Source organism: Macaca nemestrina, chromosome 11 (genome assembly GCF_043159975.1).
Source record: "Macaca nemestrina isolate mMacNem1 chromosome 11, mMacNem.hap1, whole genome shotgun sequence".
Taxonomy (NCBI): domain Eukaryota; kingdom Metazoa; phylum Chordata; class Mammalia; order Primates; family Cercopithecidae; genus Macaca; species Macaca nemestrina.
Window position 1 is genome coordinate 42,172,019 of NC_092135.1, and position 18,022 is coordinate 42,190,040.

General features: G+C 41.0%; 1 protein-coding gene across 13 annotated transcripts in view; it reads right to left on the reverse strand.

The window, feature by feature from the left end:
- The window catches only part of LOC105492615 (glycosyltransferase like domain containing 1), a 407,319-nt gene that overhangs the window by 367,555 nt on the left and 21,742 nt on the right, over positions 1 to 18,022 (reverse strand). For 5 of the 13 annotated variants that reach the window (XM_071072711.1, XM_071072709.1, XM_071072699.1 and 2 more), the window contains exon 1: positions 9,759 to 9,874. The exons of 1 other annotated variant lie outside the window; for it this stretch is intronic. The gene's annotated coding sequence lies outside the window, so the exon portion shown is untranslated. Of the gene's footprint in view, positions 1 to 9,758; positions 9,875 to 10,198; positions 10,389 to 18,022 lie in introns of those variants that run through there. 7 more of the 13 variants (XM_071072713.1, XM_024796265.2, XM_071072701.1 and 4 more) reach the window with 5 other exon arrangements.

Below are 18,022 nucleotides of genomic sequence, written 5' to 3' on the forward strand. Positions count from 1 at the left end.
TTCTTAAGGGTTAGTCAAAATATGGAATCTCATACATACGACCTCTTTGTATTCTGTTACTTGCTTTTTGAAAAGATCTTTCACCCATAATTTTGTAACACTGGTCACTTTGAAAATATTGGTTCATGGAGTTATATAGATATTACAAATCTTGACACAATTCGTCATACAACAGCAAAAACTCAACATTCATTAAAATCACCACCCATCTCATCAGGAAAATCTTTTAAGTACTGGGAAGCTGACAGTAGCACAGCAGGTAACACAAGTTTTCTAAAATTTTAATTTTCACTTGAAAGTTTGAATTTTATCATTGGCAACAATACTGGCAGTTGTTTTCCTTGAAGTGACAGGCTCACTTTGTTCATTTTCAAGAAAATGACTGCCAAATTTCTAAGTCTGAATAATCACAGTTTGTCTGGTATTCATTCTTTCAAGTAAAAATGATGTTTCATGCAAAATTTGGCTAGTTTCACTAGCAACTCAAAAAGAAAAATGACATATGTATTTTTCCTCTAGACAGGCAGTGTACTCTGGATATGCAGCAGAAATGCTTTTTGCACATTTCCTCTCATCACACCAAATATTAAAATAAAGTATGCTTAAGGGTCAAAATTTAATAAATCAGCAATTGTTATCACTTCATCAAGGACATTCTTAAGTGAAAGTGGCTTTTTCTCTTTTCTGTGAATGCACAGCTGTGAAGAATACTACGATTACTAGCACAGTTGGGTCTTACTGCCATTTAATTTCTAGAATGCTTAGTTTCTTCGATCATTGCTTTTATACCAGCAGGGCAAATGTCAAAGCAGTAGAAAAGTCAAAAAGTTAGTGTTACTATGATAACGGTTTTTACCTCATGGACATTCCTGAAAGGCTCTCAGTGATCCCTGGGGATTTGTACACCACGATTTGTGAACTGTCATCTCAAGGAAACACTGAAAGTTATGAATAAGTCACCATCCCCAAATCCATAGTGAATATCCCCCATATAATAAATATACTATATATGTGTATAAATTCTTGAAATCAAAATTGGTCTAATTTGTTTATATAAATATAAACAACAATAGTAATTAATATTTGGTCAGCACTTACATGTACTATCTCATTTAATCCTCATACTAAACCTATTAGTTAGTTGTACACTTATGCTACAGATAAGGAAACCTGTGATGAAGAAAGGTGAAGTTACTTGTCCAAGGTCACAACAGCAACTAGCAGTATTTATTGGACTCAGGCATAATCAAGTATTTTGCATACCTTCCTCTTAAGTCTTCACAACCACCTTTTTATTGTCCTTATTACCTTTTATTGTTCTTTTTTCTTTTTTTTTTTTTTTTTTTTGAGACAGAGTCTCGCTCTGTTGCCCAGGTTGGAGTGCAATGGCATGATCTCGGCTCACCGCAACCTCTACTTCCTGGGGTCAAGTGATTCTCCTGCCTCAGCCTCTCAAGTAGCTGGGATTACAGGTGCCCACCACTAGACCCGGCTAATTTTTTTTTGTATTTTTATTAGAGATGGGGTTTCACCATATTAGCCAGGCTGGTCTCGAACTCCTGACCTCAGGTGATCCGCCCACCTCGGCCTCCCAAAGTGCTGGGATTAGAGGCGTGAGCCACTGCACCCGGCCTCCTTTATTGTTCTTTACATCTCTATTCTTTAAATCTTCATTACTAGTTTTACAGACTAAAACTTTGAATCAAATACGTAAAGTATCCTGCCCAAGGTTACCCAAGTGATGAATCATCCACATACAAGTCTGTCTGACTGCAGAGTACAATACATACTCTGTCTTGCTATACCACACAGGAGTGTATTATTTGTATATAAATAAACTGATAACTACAAGAGTCTTATATAGTTTTAAAGTCTATTGAGAAAGACTTCTATTTGGAAAGATTTTTACTAATTTGATTACCTCTGTCTTTAAATAGTACAAAACCTACTTTCTTTCAAAATGATATGCTCTAGATAGTTCATTAATTCACACTATTTGAATACGACAACAGATTAATACAACTAAGTTACAAAAATAATAATAATAATAATAATAATAATAACAACAACAACACTAAAAAAGACTAATCACCCCACGGGATATGAGAAAACTGAAACTTGGAGCAGTTACTAACTCCCCGCAAAGGCTTGCTGCTCATAAATGGCCCCAGAGTCAAAATCAATCTAGACTGACTGTGAAACCCAAAATCTGCAGTCACATTGCCTGCATATATTTAAGAAGGTCTCAGGCAATGACCTAGGAATTGCTCACAAGGTCCGGATACAGAGCTTGCTGATATCATACCCACCTACCCAAGGTAATCAAGATATGAATCATCTTGTATCTTAAAGACCAAGAGGTGAAAAGGAAGCTGGTGCACACTGAAAATAAAGAGCCATGTTTTCAGGTGTTCTGAATACAGAAAAAAGTAAATTCACTTATAAGGTGTCAGTACACATCTCTGTGGCTGAGACAAGCTTGCTTCCATTTAAAAAAACACAAAACAAAAAAAGCCTAGAAGACAATGTCATCACACCTACACAGGCTTTCAACGGATTACACAATAGCTTTCAGATGCCAGGAGCCCAGGAATGCTGCAAACCTTAGTAATTTGCAGCAGATAATCATTTTCCTAAAACTCTAATCGATCCATAAAATTTTCATTTCAAATTAGGATCTATAAAGGCTAGGCATCATGCCCCAACCCTTTGTTTCTATTTTAAGGGCCTACACTGCAAAATAGCTGCTTAATATTTAAACTCAAAGGAGGACAGAGAAGGAATCACGGTTCATCTACCTCAATTTGCTCTTATAACCTGCTGTAACTCAACTTTTAGGAATTATAAACATCCTGAGATTGGACAAAGGAGTGTGCCTTTAATTTCAAACAAGTTGTATTCTTAAGGAGTCCCCACACACGTTTGACAGGAAGGTGACAAAATGGAAGGCTGTGGTGTACCACCTAAAACAGCAGGCAGTACAGGGGAGAGATGAGCAATTATACTCGTCACAGAATACCACACTCTGGATTCCTATGTAGCAAAGAAAAAACAAAACTACAGAGTAACTTTACCTCCCCCATCAATGATTCCTAACATGACCTAAAAGAATCACAATCTCGTAAGCAGCTGACAGATACAAAGAAAAAGAAAAAAGAAAAAAAAAAATCAAGATTGAGGTCACGTCCCTTGACATGCATCATTTACACCAAAGATTCTCCCACTTATCTGAATTAATTTCATGTACCTCATTTCATTCAGATAATTGAAGTTTTCCTTTTAGAGTTGTAAAGCGTTTACCTCAACATAATTAGTAAACTGTCCACTTAAAAATACCACTACAAAAACTACCACCCCCTCGCCTCTACACATATACACACACTCTCCCACCATTAAAAGTGTAAGATTTTGGCCTTCACGAGAAATTTAATTCAAAAGTCCTCTTTAAAAAATTAGCATAAGAAATTTTACAAAAAAAGTTGTGGTCATTACGTTTTTAATACGGAGTGTTTGCATTACTTGTTAAAGACTTGGTAATTTGGGTGTTCAATACATGACTACTGTTCTGAAACCAAATTAAAGGTTTAGACCACTAAAGAGTTTGATGACTTGCCTCAATACAATAACTGGGATCGTATAGAGAACAAAATCAAAGAGGTCTCTCTTTTTTACGAGCAGGCATTTAAGGGCCTTTTAATGAGAATTTACGCTTTAGTATATAATTACTAATGAACAAAAATAGGGCCATTAAACTCACTTCTTCATAATAAAACTAATTGTAAGAAATATAAGATAATATATACATATTAATCAAATTCACGAAAAACTGAAATCTCCAATGCCTTACAAGACAACACAGTGAAAATTATACACCTTTTCTTCTTAATTAAATATCCTATCAGGTGACTGATGCCATTTTCTACATGGATATGCCTATAATTTAAAATACACAGACTCTCTAGTACTAATGATGGCAATGAAACATCTAAGTTTCCTGAATTAATTTTAAACTTCTATATGAACACTGGCTCCTCACACTGATAACAGAACTTATTGTTGGGAGAAATTTATATCTAATCTATATTTATCACCTGCTATGTGCCAGACACTGTACTGAGTGCTAAGGACACCTCCAGGAACTGGACAGATTCAGTTCCAACCCGGGGGTACACATGGTCTAGATGTAAAGACAAATAATGACCATGTCAAGGAATGTGTAATAGATACCTATGATGTTTTATATATACCACACAGAGAGAGAAAGATGAGAGAAATAGAGAGGAAGATTCCATGCATGGTTCCTGGCTCATAACTACCACAGCCCTTGATCCAGTCTTTTGCTACAATGTTGGGTGTATTAGGCCTCAGGGGACAGCCTCTGACCTTCTCCTGCCCCAAGACAGGACTCTTAATGCTTTTCCCAAGCCTCGCCCCCAACCCACAGAATATCCCATTCTACACCCTGGAGGAAGGAATGCTGTCATAAGGCCTCCACAAAAACCCAAAAGAAACTGGGTTCAGAGAGATTCCAGATAACTGAACAAAGAGCTGTGCACTCAGAGATCACATGGAAGCTCTGTGCCCCTTCCCCATACCCTGCCCCACACGTCTCTTCAACTTAGCCTTCGCAATATCCATTATAATAAACAAGTAAATGTGTTTCCCTGAGTTCTGTCACTCCAGCAAATAGAACCCAAACACGGGGTCCTGAGAACCCCAATACCTGATCAAATGAAAGTTCAAAACTAAGAGAAGAAAAAGGCAGGAAATTAAACACTTGAAAATAACGAGCTACCATTGAAACTGCATAAAAATCACTGATTTATGGGAGACACCCTTAAGTGTCTCCACTAAGAAAGCAAAGAATCCAACTGCTGGCTAGTCAGGAAAGGCATTCTAACTCATGACTGGATGAATCCAGGGTGTCCTAGAGTCCCTGATGCAAATGAAAAGCTGACCCTCAAAAAGGTTCAAATTGTAACAGCCACGGAGTCTAGATCTCAGTATCTAAAGGGTCAGTCTGGTGAGTGTGAGTCCAGAAAACAGCATCACGGGATCTTGGCTCTGCAAGACCCCAACCACCTACCTATGGATAAGAATAGATCCTGGCTCCCTAAGGGTAGGGAGATAGCAAGGAGAGGAGATCAAGCTGTTAGGGTGACTAAACAGGCTTAAGACAAGGTTCCAGTTCCACAAAGGACCTGGAATACAAAAAGAAACCACCCAAGAAATATAAATTCTATGGACTATTTATCACTTACTAAGGAAAGATTGTGGAATTGCTTCTCTGGTTATGTGTGGAATTGCTTCTCTGGTGATTGATTGATTGATTGATTGATTGGAGATGGAGTCCCGCTCTGTCGCCCAGGCTGGCGTGCGGTGGTGTGATTTCAGCTCACCGCAGCCTCTGCCACCCAGGTTCAAGCGGTTCTCCTGCCTCAGCCTCTGAGTAACTGGGAATAAACGCACGTGCCACCATGCCAGGTTAATTTTTGTATTTTAGTAGAGATGGGGTTTCACCATGTTGGCCAGGCTGGTCTCGAACTCCTGACCTCAGGTGATCCACCAGCCTTGGCCTCCCAAAGTGCTGGGATTACAGGCGTGAGACACCACACCGGCTGTGGTTATTTTTTAAATACTCAACAAAAATTATCATCTGTTTAAATGACTTGTGTGATCCTACAGAGCATAGGGAAAAAGCACTAGATATTCTTACTAATTGTCTGATTCTATATCCTAACTCCATCTACAACTATTTTGAAATATTCTAGATACCTCACACACACTTAGTTAAGGTGTTTGTCATTATTTCAAAACTCCGTATGAGAAAAGTGCTTTAAAAATGAAAATCTTGCAGGCAAACTGAGTACTTCCCAAGGATATGGTGAGACAGCATACTCTGTGAGCAATGGATGCTCAGGGCACCAGAATAATTCCTGATCCTTCCTGTAGGTGACAGAGGTCTTAAAATATCTTCGGTCTGAATAGAAGAAACTGGTCTGGCAGTGAGTAGGCCAGGCAGACTAGGACTGACATCAGAACCAGCAACAATAGATGTGAGCTGATTTGCTTCCTATAAATTAAACACCATCCTATTCTACTGTACAACTGCTTTCAGTAATAATACTAGTAGAAAAAAAAAAATGAAAGCAGTTCAAAGACATCCCTATGAAGGAAGGCTATTACCTCTATGACTCTACATGTTCAACTAGGAATCATCCTATGGAATTGGCTCTGCATCTGCTCAGCCCAAATTTTACCCTGGCAATTTAAAGAATGGAGTGTTGGTTTGTACTTTCCAAGAGAAATGCTTGAAAATTTTCCTCAGTTTTTTTAAAAAAATAACCAGGCAGGGCACAGTGGCTCACATCTGTAATCCCAGCACTTTGGGAAGCCAAGACGGGAGATCGAGACCAGCTTGGCCAACATGGTGGAACTCCATCACTACTAAAATACAAAAAATATTACCCAGGTGTGGTGGTGCATTCCTGCAATCCCAGCTACTCAGGAGGCTGAGGCAGGAGACCACTTGAACCAGGGAGGCGGAGGCTGCAGTGAGCTGCAATCACACCACTGCAATCCAGCCTGGGTGACAGAGTGAGACTCTGCCTCAAAAAAACTAAAATTAAAAAACATGCTATTCTGACATAAAAAAAAAAAAAAAGAAGAAGAAGAGGTAAGAATACAAGAAAAAGAATACACAGTGTTCTTCATGTAACACCAACAAGAAGCATAATATATCAAATACAACCTAAAACTGTTTAAAATATCATTTGAGACAATTTGCCAAGGTAGTCTGAACTCTGAAAGTTATGTTCCTTACAAAGGTCTATATGCTGAAAAACATCCTTATAAAATAAAACCAAGATTGTAAAATGTGGCCTATGGTAACAATCAAGAGAGTCACTCAATTCATGTTGTCACACTTTGCTCTCGTGGAAACATTGTATTTTAGCTCACCTAAGGTGTTCTATTACTAAAGTAATGTTCTTTCCCAATATCAGAGTGACTAACATAAGTTAAAGAACAAAATTCACACTGTTAAGTTTCTTCCCCCAATTTTTCTAATCTGACACCTGCTACCTCTTTCAATATTGGAATGCAACCTAACAGAGTTATCTGGTTCAACATAAAAAAGGAACTGAGTTATTTCAAGTTTACTATATCATGATTCAGGACTTCCTGGCACTCTGCTACCTTCAGAAATTAGATAAAGCCCAACAAGATCATAAGCATTTAAAGAGTACCCACTACACTTGAAAATGGGTATACACAGATGAGCAGGACGTAGCCGAACTCACGAAGCGCCTACCAGGAAAGTGCACACAGGCCAACAAATATTTACTAAATGTCCACACTAAACACTGTGCTCTGGGATGCAAAAAATTCATCTCACCACAGCAAGAACTTCAAGACTCATGCATTTGAGGCCCACTTTGAAATGTGAGATTGGGCATGCTGGAATTAGATTATTACATGTGATAGGATTTCCCTTCCTAAGTGGTAGTCATGCATCACATAACATTTTAGTCAACAAGACATCGAATATACAACTGTGGCCCCGTAAGATTATAATACCGTATTTTTACTGTACCTTTTCTAAGTTTAGATATGTTTAGATACAGTATTCAGTACAGTAACATGCTGAACAGAGATGTAGCCCAGGACTAATAAACTATACCACATAGCCTAGGTGTGCAGTAGGTTATACCACGTAGATTTGTGTGAGTACACTCTATGATGCTCCCACAAGTATCTTTTCTCGGAACATACCTGTCATTAAATGACACATGACGATATCAAGGTTTATATACACCATAACTCTAAGACTCTTAAAATACCAATCTGCTGGAAGTGACGTAGGCTATCCGAATCAAAAATATGAATCGATTCTTGAAGCGCAAGATAATTACTAATTTGAAAAAACTGGAAAGTAATGTTTAAACTGATAGAATGCAAATACTTCCTATGAACAATTTATGGCATTATCAGTCTAATGGGTCCAAATCATAAATTAAGAAAAAAATTTAAATTTAGTTAATTACTTGGCTTTTTAAGATGCCATAATCAAACAAACTTTAGTACAAGAATAGAAGAGGTCTGAATTACCTAGGTAAGTGTTTAGTTAATTAAGACAACTAGTTCTATTCGGCTCCTGCTAAATTTCATCAAGAAACTGCCTTCGATTCTTAATTTCTCTATAAAATAATGCGACTGGATTATACTACTAAAGTCCCTTACACATCGAAAATTCTGTACTTCTGTGATGCATAAGATTAAAACGTCAACACAATTTTCAAATCAAGACTAAAGAAGCCATCTTAACTTTGCAAACGTGATGTTAAAAAATTTACTATTTCCTGCCTTATTGCAAGTATTATGCTTCAGATTTTACCTATTCATTGTTTTCAAGTAAGTCAAAGAAAGTTTCGTGACCCTCAATACTAAAACTGTTTCATTTAATACAGTACAGGACCCTAAGGAAAATGTATACCAAAAGGGAGTGGGAGCCGAGAAGAATCTAATCCAAATCAGACCTGGAACGCACTAATTAAAATTCAGTATTTCACTTAGTATGTGCGTTCCTACATGAAACTCCTGTCAAGGTTAAAGCTTAAGGTTAAACAGGTTAGTAGAAGCCAATAGAATGGCTCTATTGAATTGTACTGAACTTCTTTTTCAGCAGCTCCTTTACCTTACCACTATGTTCAGCTTTAAAATCAACTTCAGGGGTAGGCACCAAATAACCAACGTGAGCCATGGCAGCCGGGGGCTGCAAACTGAAATCCATCTCGTGTGGAAAATCATCATCAACTCACGTTTTCCATTTCAAACTGCGATACAGGTGGAGGAAAAGCTGTAAAAGCCTTCTCTTTGAACCTCACATCACACCGCCTCAAGGCATTAACTTAAGAATCTCAAGATAACCTAATGCAGCAGTTGTCAGAAGACTCTAAAAGTTGTATGTGCGGGAGAAGGCAAAAAAACTACTTCGGGACTAAAGGTTAAATTTCGCTGCTGGATTCCCAAGACTTAAATTCAGAGAATCTTTCCACCTGGACAGAATGGGATTGTCTGGATCCCGATGAAAATGGGAAATTATGTGCTTAATCCTCAAACGAGGGATTCCGGGATGGGGGGGCACAGTGAGGGTCCTCACACTCGGCTGGCAGAGGGGAGTGGGACGCTGGTGAGGTCTGGTAACTGAGGGCGACCAGAAGCCAGACGCGAAGGTTTCCCTCAGGAAGGCCTGGGGCTCGCACTGCAAGGGGCCAAGCGCCGGGCAGCCTGGTGGTCGGCGAAGCACCCTAGCCAACTCAGGCCAACCCGGGCACCCGGCCTCCCTTCTCCCGCGCGAGGGCGACGTGCCCCCACCCGTCCTTGCAGGCTGCGCGAGGAAGAAGCCGAGCGCCGGGCTGCGAAAACCAGCACGCACGACGTGTAGGCACCAAGAAAACGCAATTCGAACACGACCAGTTTGCAGAAGGAACAAAACGCCACGGCCTGGACGCCCCATTCCGAGCGCGGTGCGGACGGCGGCGCAGGGAGCGCAGCGCGTGCGCCCGGGAAGCGCGCGGCTCTCAGCTCCGCCTCCCCCACACCCCCCGCCCCCGGCTCCCCGCGCCGCAGCCGCTGCTGCTGGCCCTCTGGGAACTCCGCGCAGCGCAGCCCCGCGAGGCGGGCGCCGGGGAGGGGAGGGGCCGCGCTCCCCGCCTCCCCGCCGGCCCGCGCGGCTCCCCAGCCCGGAGCCTACTCACCTCCTCCTCCTCCTCCTCCTTGTCTCTCCCTCCTGGCCACCGGCGCGGCCCAGCCGGCGACGCGCTGACGCCGTGCCCCTCCCCCGCGGCCGCCGCGGATGCCGCCGCCCCTCCCGGCCCGCGGCCGCCCCGGCCTCCAGGCGCGTCAGGCGCTGGCCCCGCCCCTCGGCCCGCCCGCGCAATCGAGGCTCCGCCTCTCTGCGCCGCCCAGACTCTGCGGGCGCTAGGTCCGTGAGTCAGCGGCCGCTCCCGCCCGCGCGAGTCGCTCCGCCCTGGCCCGCGGGCTAGGCTCCTCGCACCTGCCCACTGTCCCCCGGCCTCGCTGTGCTCCCCACCTCCCTGCGTGCCCTTTCCCATTTCGTCAGCACCCTGTCCGCCCCTTCAGCTTTTTCGTACTCTTTCCCCAACCTACTAGTCCTGTTCTAAGCTCGCATAGTCACCTTCTCTTTCCTTCTGGAAGGTCTGTGCTGTTCATTAGGTCGACCTCGGATTCCTCCTGCAGTTTTCCAGCCGGACCCTTGCATCTCATTTCCCAGTCCACTCCCCGGCCTGCTAGAGCCTCAGGGCTCCTGTGCGTTCCCGGCTCCCTTGCCGGCACCCCTACCTGCTGTGCAGCCCGTACCTCCTCCACAGCTGCTTTGCCAGTGCCTCTTAGTATCCCTCCCTCTGGACCTTCTCGGTTCCCTCCTGGCAAGGCTCTTGCCTTCCTTTCTCTCCATTTTTCGCGTCCTTTGGGTTCTGGCTACTACACACACTTCTGATGCAGTTTGAGTATTCAATAATTGCATGTTCGCGGTCCCACTTACGCGAAGAGAGTCACATTGAGTAATTAAAAATCACAAAACAAAGCGACAGCAGTGGAGACCATCTTTTGACTTGCATAGTTCCATCTATATTTTCCTCGTGCAATAATATTTTCATTGCCATTTGAATTTCAAGGAATGGGATTTTCTGTTGGGGCTTAAAATTCACAAGTGTTGGATTTTTTTTCCCCTGCGACCTAATTTCACTTTAACTCTTTTATTTATAGAATACGTGGTAAAAAGAGTACCAGGAAGTCCCAGGTGTTCTTTTGACTGTAAAGTGAGGAATGTGGCCCTTCTTTAAATTTCCTTTCTGAAGTAAAGGATTTTGTATCTGGAAGGAGGTTGTAGGTTAAATGACTCTGGCCAAGGCAAAACATGCAAATGTAACTGTATGTCTGGTTTATTAAGTAACTTCATTTTTAAAACTGCAACTTGGAAGAGTTAGGCTGTGATGCGGAAATGAGTTAAGAAACATACGAAAATAAAGGAAATCGGTTAGGCCTTTGTAGTTATATCCACAAGTTGCTTTAAGTTATGTGAGTAAATACTCTTATCCTTAAATTGAAGCGTTGAAACTATCTTCCGTTCTAAACAAAATCCAGCTCTGTGGACATTCAAAGTTTAAAACCGTTGTTGAATTGAACAACAGCATTGTAAGCATTTGAAAGCCTAATAAACCATCTGTCCATCCACTTTCACACAAATTGAGAAACAGAAAAGAGTAAATGCCAAAACCTGAAAGTGAGTGTTCCTGACTGCATATGAAACTAGCAAATCCTATTACACAGAATAAGGTACAAAATGCTTCTCCACTTACGATGGGGTTACTTCCCAGTAAACACAATGTAGGTTGAAAGTATTGTAAGCCGAAATTGCATTTAATGCTAGCAACACAGCAGATGGTCCTTGACTTCCAATATTTTCAACTTTAGGATGCTATGAAATGTATATGCATTCAGTAGAAACCGTAACTCCATCATAAGTCATAAAAAGTTCCTCAACTTACCATGGGGTTACATCCAGATAAACCCATTGTAAAATGGAAAAATTCTAAATCGAACCACAATATCTGAAAAATCCTAAAGTTTGTGGCTGCTATTTCATTGCTTTTAAAATAGGATTACATAATTTTATAATTAAACTGGAAGTTTAATTGGGAGTCTAAACCTTTCATTTTAAAATGAAAAAAATTTAAATCTTTTTAAACCTGATTAAGAACTGAAGCCCAGAGATGGTAAGTTGTTTACCCAATATTACCCAGCTTAATTGGAAACAAAGCCAGGGTTCAAACTCAGACTTTCTGTCTCACATACCTGCCAGCATCTGGCTCATATTAATAGTTAACACTTACATAAAGCAATTCAGCATCAAAATTCCTTGACTTTGCAGCTTTGCGTACATGGTCTGAGTGATGTATGAAATTGCACTTGGCATTAGCTAAGAAGGTATTTCTGTCAGAAGCTGTTTTGTCCCACTGATTTCAAGGATTCCTGTTGCACAACTTTCATCTCAGTCAGGGTTCATCTGCATGATCCAGGCAATTCTGGCCAGACCTCCAGAGCCATGAACCAACCAAATGCGTTCATCCTCGGTGGTGACAAGGTCTGTGCCTAATTTTAAGAATTATTAAGTCCCTATTGCCAAGAAAATTATGACATCATTGGGAAGGTAAAATATGAAACACAAAATGATAATTCAACACTACTAATGAGGGATTCAATTGTCAATTACCAATTTTAAGATAATAATCCATGTAAATTAAGGAAAGACTTGTTAACAATAACAACAAAAAAAAGGACAAAAAATGAAATTTAGAATTTAGGTTGGCTTATGGAGTAAAAAGGTAAAGGAAATTGCTTAAACAAAGGTAGTAAGAAGAAAATAGGCACATCAATAACCAGGGAAAAGATAGGAATCAGCTGAGCTAAAACAGGAGATTCATTTTAGAAACAACAGAAAACTAACTGAAATAACAGAGTAGGATCAGTGATCAAGAGCCTAAATTTGAGCCTGAGGTATTTATTCTAATAGGAAATCATCTGGGTGAACTTGCAATGGGGAGAGGAGGACAAGACAGGGCGACCATAACCTTGTCTGGTTCTAATGAAGCAAATAGAATTTAAAAGAATCATTGGTCATGAATACAACTGAGGAAAGACTTGGGTTCACTGAGTATATATAAGAATCAAAGACGAGAATGAAGTCCAAAATGACTTTAGGATTGTGGAAAGAGTCAATAACAGGATATACAGACCTTCGCACCTTAGAGTTGGAAGATAATCAGCACTCACTGGTACAGCGTCTAAATTGATAGATAAGGAAGCCAGACATTTTCCCAAGGTAGATCCTCATCGTCACAAACTCATTCCAGAAAACTGTAGTTGACTGCTTAAATAGAATTAGAAGGTGAAAAAGAAAACTCTCACCCCGTTCTTGTCCCTGTTGGCGTTTTATGGTCAGCTAATTTTTATTTCTACTTCAGCCCCACTGATATAAAAGTGCTCAGTAATCCAGCATATAATATTATAGTAGGAAATAAATCAGTAAGTGTTTGTTAAGTAAGTACCAAATGCATTTTGGTATGTTTCTACTCAGAACTCTGCTAGGTGTGGAAGCCTAGAAAAGTATAAAAAGGGAAGGGCCTCTGCCTTTCAGAAGCGTACAATGTGGTTGAAGAAAAAAGTTCAAAGCACCTGAAACAATAGAGAGTAAATTCCATGGACAGTGAGAAGAACATATGTGGACTGGAAGGTGTGTTTATATGGAAACAGGGAGGAATACTGTTGAATGGATTGGAAGTAATATGATCTATAAAGTTCATTATTCAACACATTTTCGTTAATCTTTAAGCACCCTTCTAGGTATTGGAGGTAAAGTAGTAAAATAAAAACTCCTATTCCTACTGAGGTTACATTCTGTTCAGGAGAGACAGAGAAGAACAAGTAGATACACAACTATAAGAATAACAGGTGCTCTGGGCGGACCGCGGTGGTTCACACCTGTAATCCCAGCACTTCGGGAGGCCAAGGTGGGCGGATCACGAGGTCAGGAGATCGAGACCATCCTGGCTAACACGGTGAAACCCTGTCTCTAATAAAAATACAAAAAATTAGCCGGGTGTGGTGGTGGGAGCCTGTAGTCCCAGCTACTCGGGAGGCTGAAGCAGGAGAATGGTGTGAACCTGAGAGGCGGAGTTTGCAGTGAGCCAAGATCACACCACTGCACTCCAGCTTGGGTGACAGAGCGAGACTCCATCTCAAAAAAAAAAAAAAAAAAAGAGTAACAGTTGCTCTGAAGAAAATAAAGGGCAAAGGTGTCAGAATGCATGTGTAGGGAGTAGGACTGACCTTTCTGAGGAACACTTAAACTATCACTTGAATGAAAGAAACAACCAGTCATGGATGATCCAGAGAAGAGTAGCTCAGGCAGATGGTATGCCAGTGTAGAGCCCTAAGAACATATGAACTCTAAGAGAAGAGTTTCCATAGAATGAGGAGGTAAGAAGTGAGGAAAGGGAAGCAGTGAACTCTCTGAGTATAAAAACCAGTACAACTCAAAGTGTGCAAAAGGATATGTGTATTTTATTTGCCTTTTAAGGCCATTTATACTTTGAAATACTATTGAATTTTTTTTGTTTGTTTGTTTTTGTTTTTGTTTTTGTTTTTGGGACACAGTCTGGCTCTGTCGCCCAGGCTGGAATGCAGTGGCGCGATCTCGGCTCACTGCAACCTCCACCTCCTAGATTCAAGCGATTCTCCTGCCTCAGCCTCTCAAGTAGCTGGGACTACAGGCGTGTGCCACCATGCCTGGCTAAATTTTTTTTGTGTGTTTTTAGTAGAAACAGGGTTTCACTATGCTAGCCAGAATGGTCTCGATCTCCTGATCTCATGATCTGCCCGCCTTGGCCTGCCACAGTGCTGGGATTACAGGCGTGAACCACCGTATCCGGCCCAAATACTATTGAATTTCTAAATCCATTTAATGCTCCCATCAGGTCTAACTTTTAATTAAATGCTGCCATTAGGTCTAACTGAGGGGAAAACAAATGTATTAGAGATGTATCTGATATGCTTTTCTGGGCCAAAATGCAGTCACATCAATGACTCCTTGCTCTAAATGTAATTACAGAAAATTTACTTTTATTCCTGAGATATGGCAAGAGGCTAAGCGTAGAAACACTGAGGCAAATGTAATATCATATCAGTTATGGCTCCATTATTGCCATTTGTTAAGTCTAAACCATATGGGCTGTGGATTGGACCTTGGACACATCATATATTGTCACTGAATTCCAGGTTTTCATTAATAAAGAAGGGGAATCACCCAGATATTATGCTTATAAAGAGAAACTAACACCATTCTGTGAGATGCACATATACAGATACCATGACTCCAAGTGCAACTATTGCAGTCTGGAAGAAGACAACTCGGTTGACCTAGATGTTCTTTTGCCCAGCAAACTGCAAGACAATTAATGAGTACTTTTCTTCCCTAGAAACAGACAAAACTAGTTTGGCAATCAGAGTGGAAGGAGAAACCTAAGTCCCCTCCATTTGTAGCAATGCAATTGAGCACCTCAAGGAAAGCAAACCTGCCTCTGGCTAAGCTGTGTCCACACATGCATGTGCATGCCTTTTCCCGATTGTATGATGTCGGTGGGTAGAGTGTGTTAATTTGTTAGGTGTTATTGAAAAATGAAATGCTATTAGCACTCTTTTTTATTTGGAATATACTTCATTTTAAGATCCATTGGGGCCAGTTAATCTCTTGGGATGGTTTGGAAAACTTCATTAAATTCAATGAAGGAAAAATAAGTGTAAGTGATTCTAAAAATAATCATGAAATTTACTATATTTAATTTGCCAGCCCAAGTGCTTCTCAAGTCAGTAGTGACCAAGGATCCCTAGCATTAATGAACAATTACCATATTGCTCAAATCAACACCATATTTAGCCTTAAAAGCCTTCTTGTTATTGGTGCTGAAAGAGGCCAAAAATATCAGTAGCCCAGGAAGCATAAAATGTACTCTCTGTTAATGAAATGATCTCTTTAAATTAGGGTTTAACTATTCGAACACTATAATGCGAGAGAATTTGCTTTGTCATTGTTACCTTGCGGCCTAGAGACAGAAGCGTTTCATACTGTGGTTCATCCTGTACCTTTTATCAAGGATAAATTCACGTTTTCGTTTAAAAACAAAGAAAGCTTACATAATCTCTCCTCATGATTAGCCCTTCCAGCAATTATCTGTTGCTTGGAATCAGTGTCAGCCAACCAAGTTCAGATGGCAAAAAAAAAAAAAAAAAAAAAGTTTGATCTGCCGTGATGTGATTTAGAAGACTGTGTGCATGGAAGGTACAGCTATGCATATACAGAGAACATATTTATCTAATTTGACTGCCAGTGATTTAATTAATGTTTGTCAAGCACTTTGAACATGAAAAGAACTATCTGAAAGCTGAGAGCTATTACTCATAATCATTTTTCCTATTTGTTGAACTAAAATTAACATACAAATGTGATACTCTTATGGTATCTTTGAGAGAGATGCTCCTATTCTAACAAATTCATTGGACCACACTTTAAGAAAGTCTCATTAAAACTTCAAGGCTCTGGTTTTTGAAAGTCAAGCTTCAAGCTGGTTGGGTATCATCCATCAGTAGATTTTGAAGCATACAGGCTAAATAAACACCAGTGACAGCTTGGGGAAGTGTATGCACCTGCTTATTGAGAAAAAGTTAACAGGGGCACATCTAAAATAAGAACACAGACCGCAACCTGATTTTCAAGAAGTTTTTGTGCATGCTTACACTTAAAATTACCCATATTATCGTCTAATTTTTTTCTTCTAATTTTCTCTCCAAAGAATAACTACTAATGAGCACGATGTCTTGGTAACAATCTGAGAGGAAAAGAAAAAAAGGGAAGACCCTATTTTACAGCTTTGAGAAGAAGCAGACATGATGTTTTCCATTATTGCTTTTTCTCCAAGTCAAGTATAAGAGCAATTGGCAAAAGAAGAAGACATCTTGATGAGAAAGTATGGAGCCTGGACAAGGGCCCTGGTCTGTCATTATTTTCCATGTAGAGATTTTTAGCAGTATTGCATTCGTACCTGCAAAGGACTGGTGGGATATTTGTTGAACTTTCCAGGACTGTGGAGCAGAATGGACTCCCTGTGGAACAGAAGGTTGACTCTGACTTTCCCAGGAGATTTGTTTATGAATTTTAGTTTCATTTTCTTTACATTCCAGTCCCCTAAAGATAATTTTTACATTGCACCGCAATGCAGAGTCTTCTTTGTGTACCACGCAGCACACATATCTTAATAGGGTATGCCTGATTGAAAACACTAGTCCCATCTCAACCCTATTAAACTGAACTATACATACGGGCCTGGAAATGTACCCTTTCTACAAGCTCCTCCATGGTTTTATGCTTTCTACAGTTCAAGAACCCTAGAGGAGGTATTGCTTACCATGTCTTGCCATTCATGGCAAGATCAGCACAGATCTTGTAGTAATCAGTTGCTGCAGGAACAGCTGTGTCCACTGATTACTCTCCAAAGAAGAGTCTTACAGTTTCCACCCTCTCATGTCATTAGCTTGGGGCCATGTAACTAGTAGTAACCAATAGGCTTGCTGAAAAATGAAGAGTGTTGCTTCCAGCTCTAGGTTCTTTTTTTTTTTTTTTTTGTCTTTTTTTTTTTTTTTTCCTTTTTGTGGAGAACGGGGTCTCGCTATATTACCCAGGCAGGTCTCGAACTCCTGGGCTCAAGCTATCCTCCCGCCTCTGCCTCCCTGAGAGCTGGGATTACAGGCGTGAGCCACCGCGCCCGGCCTTTTTTTTTTTTAAACAGAGTCTCCCTCTGTCGACCAGACAGGAGTACAGTGGCCCGATCTCAGCTCACTGCAACCTCCTCCTCCTGGGTTCAAGTCATTCTCAGTGCCTGCCGAGTACCTGGAACTACAGGAGCATGCCACGTGCCCGGCTAATTTTTGTGTATTTACTAGACACGCAGTTTTGTCATGTTGGTCAGGCTGGTCTTGAACTCCGCACCTCAAGAGATCCGCCCACTCAGGTCTCCCAAAGTGCTGGGATTACAGGCATGAGCCACTGTGCCCAGTCAGCTGTGGGTTCTTAAGGGCACTCCCCCTTTCCCCACCTCTGTGTCCCTGGAAGCCCCATTTTCCAGATGGTGTAGCTATAAGAAACAAGCGACCCTGCATCCCTGGGAGTGGGTCTGAAGAGCAACTAGACCCCTCAGGAGACTTCTGATGAGTGAAAAGTAAACCTTTAACAGTTTAAGGGCTCAGGTGTCATTCGCTACACTAGCATTGTGGAACCTATCCTGACAAACACAACCTGATTTAGCTATTTCTCTTTCACAACTGCAGAAACGTTTTTTAACTTTGCACCGTAAACAGGTAGAAAAGGATAATAGAAGGAACAATGTAA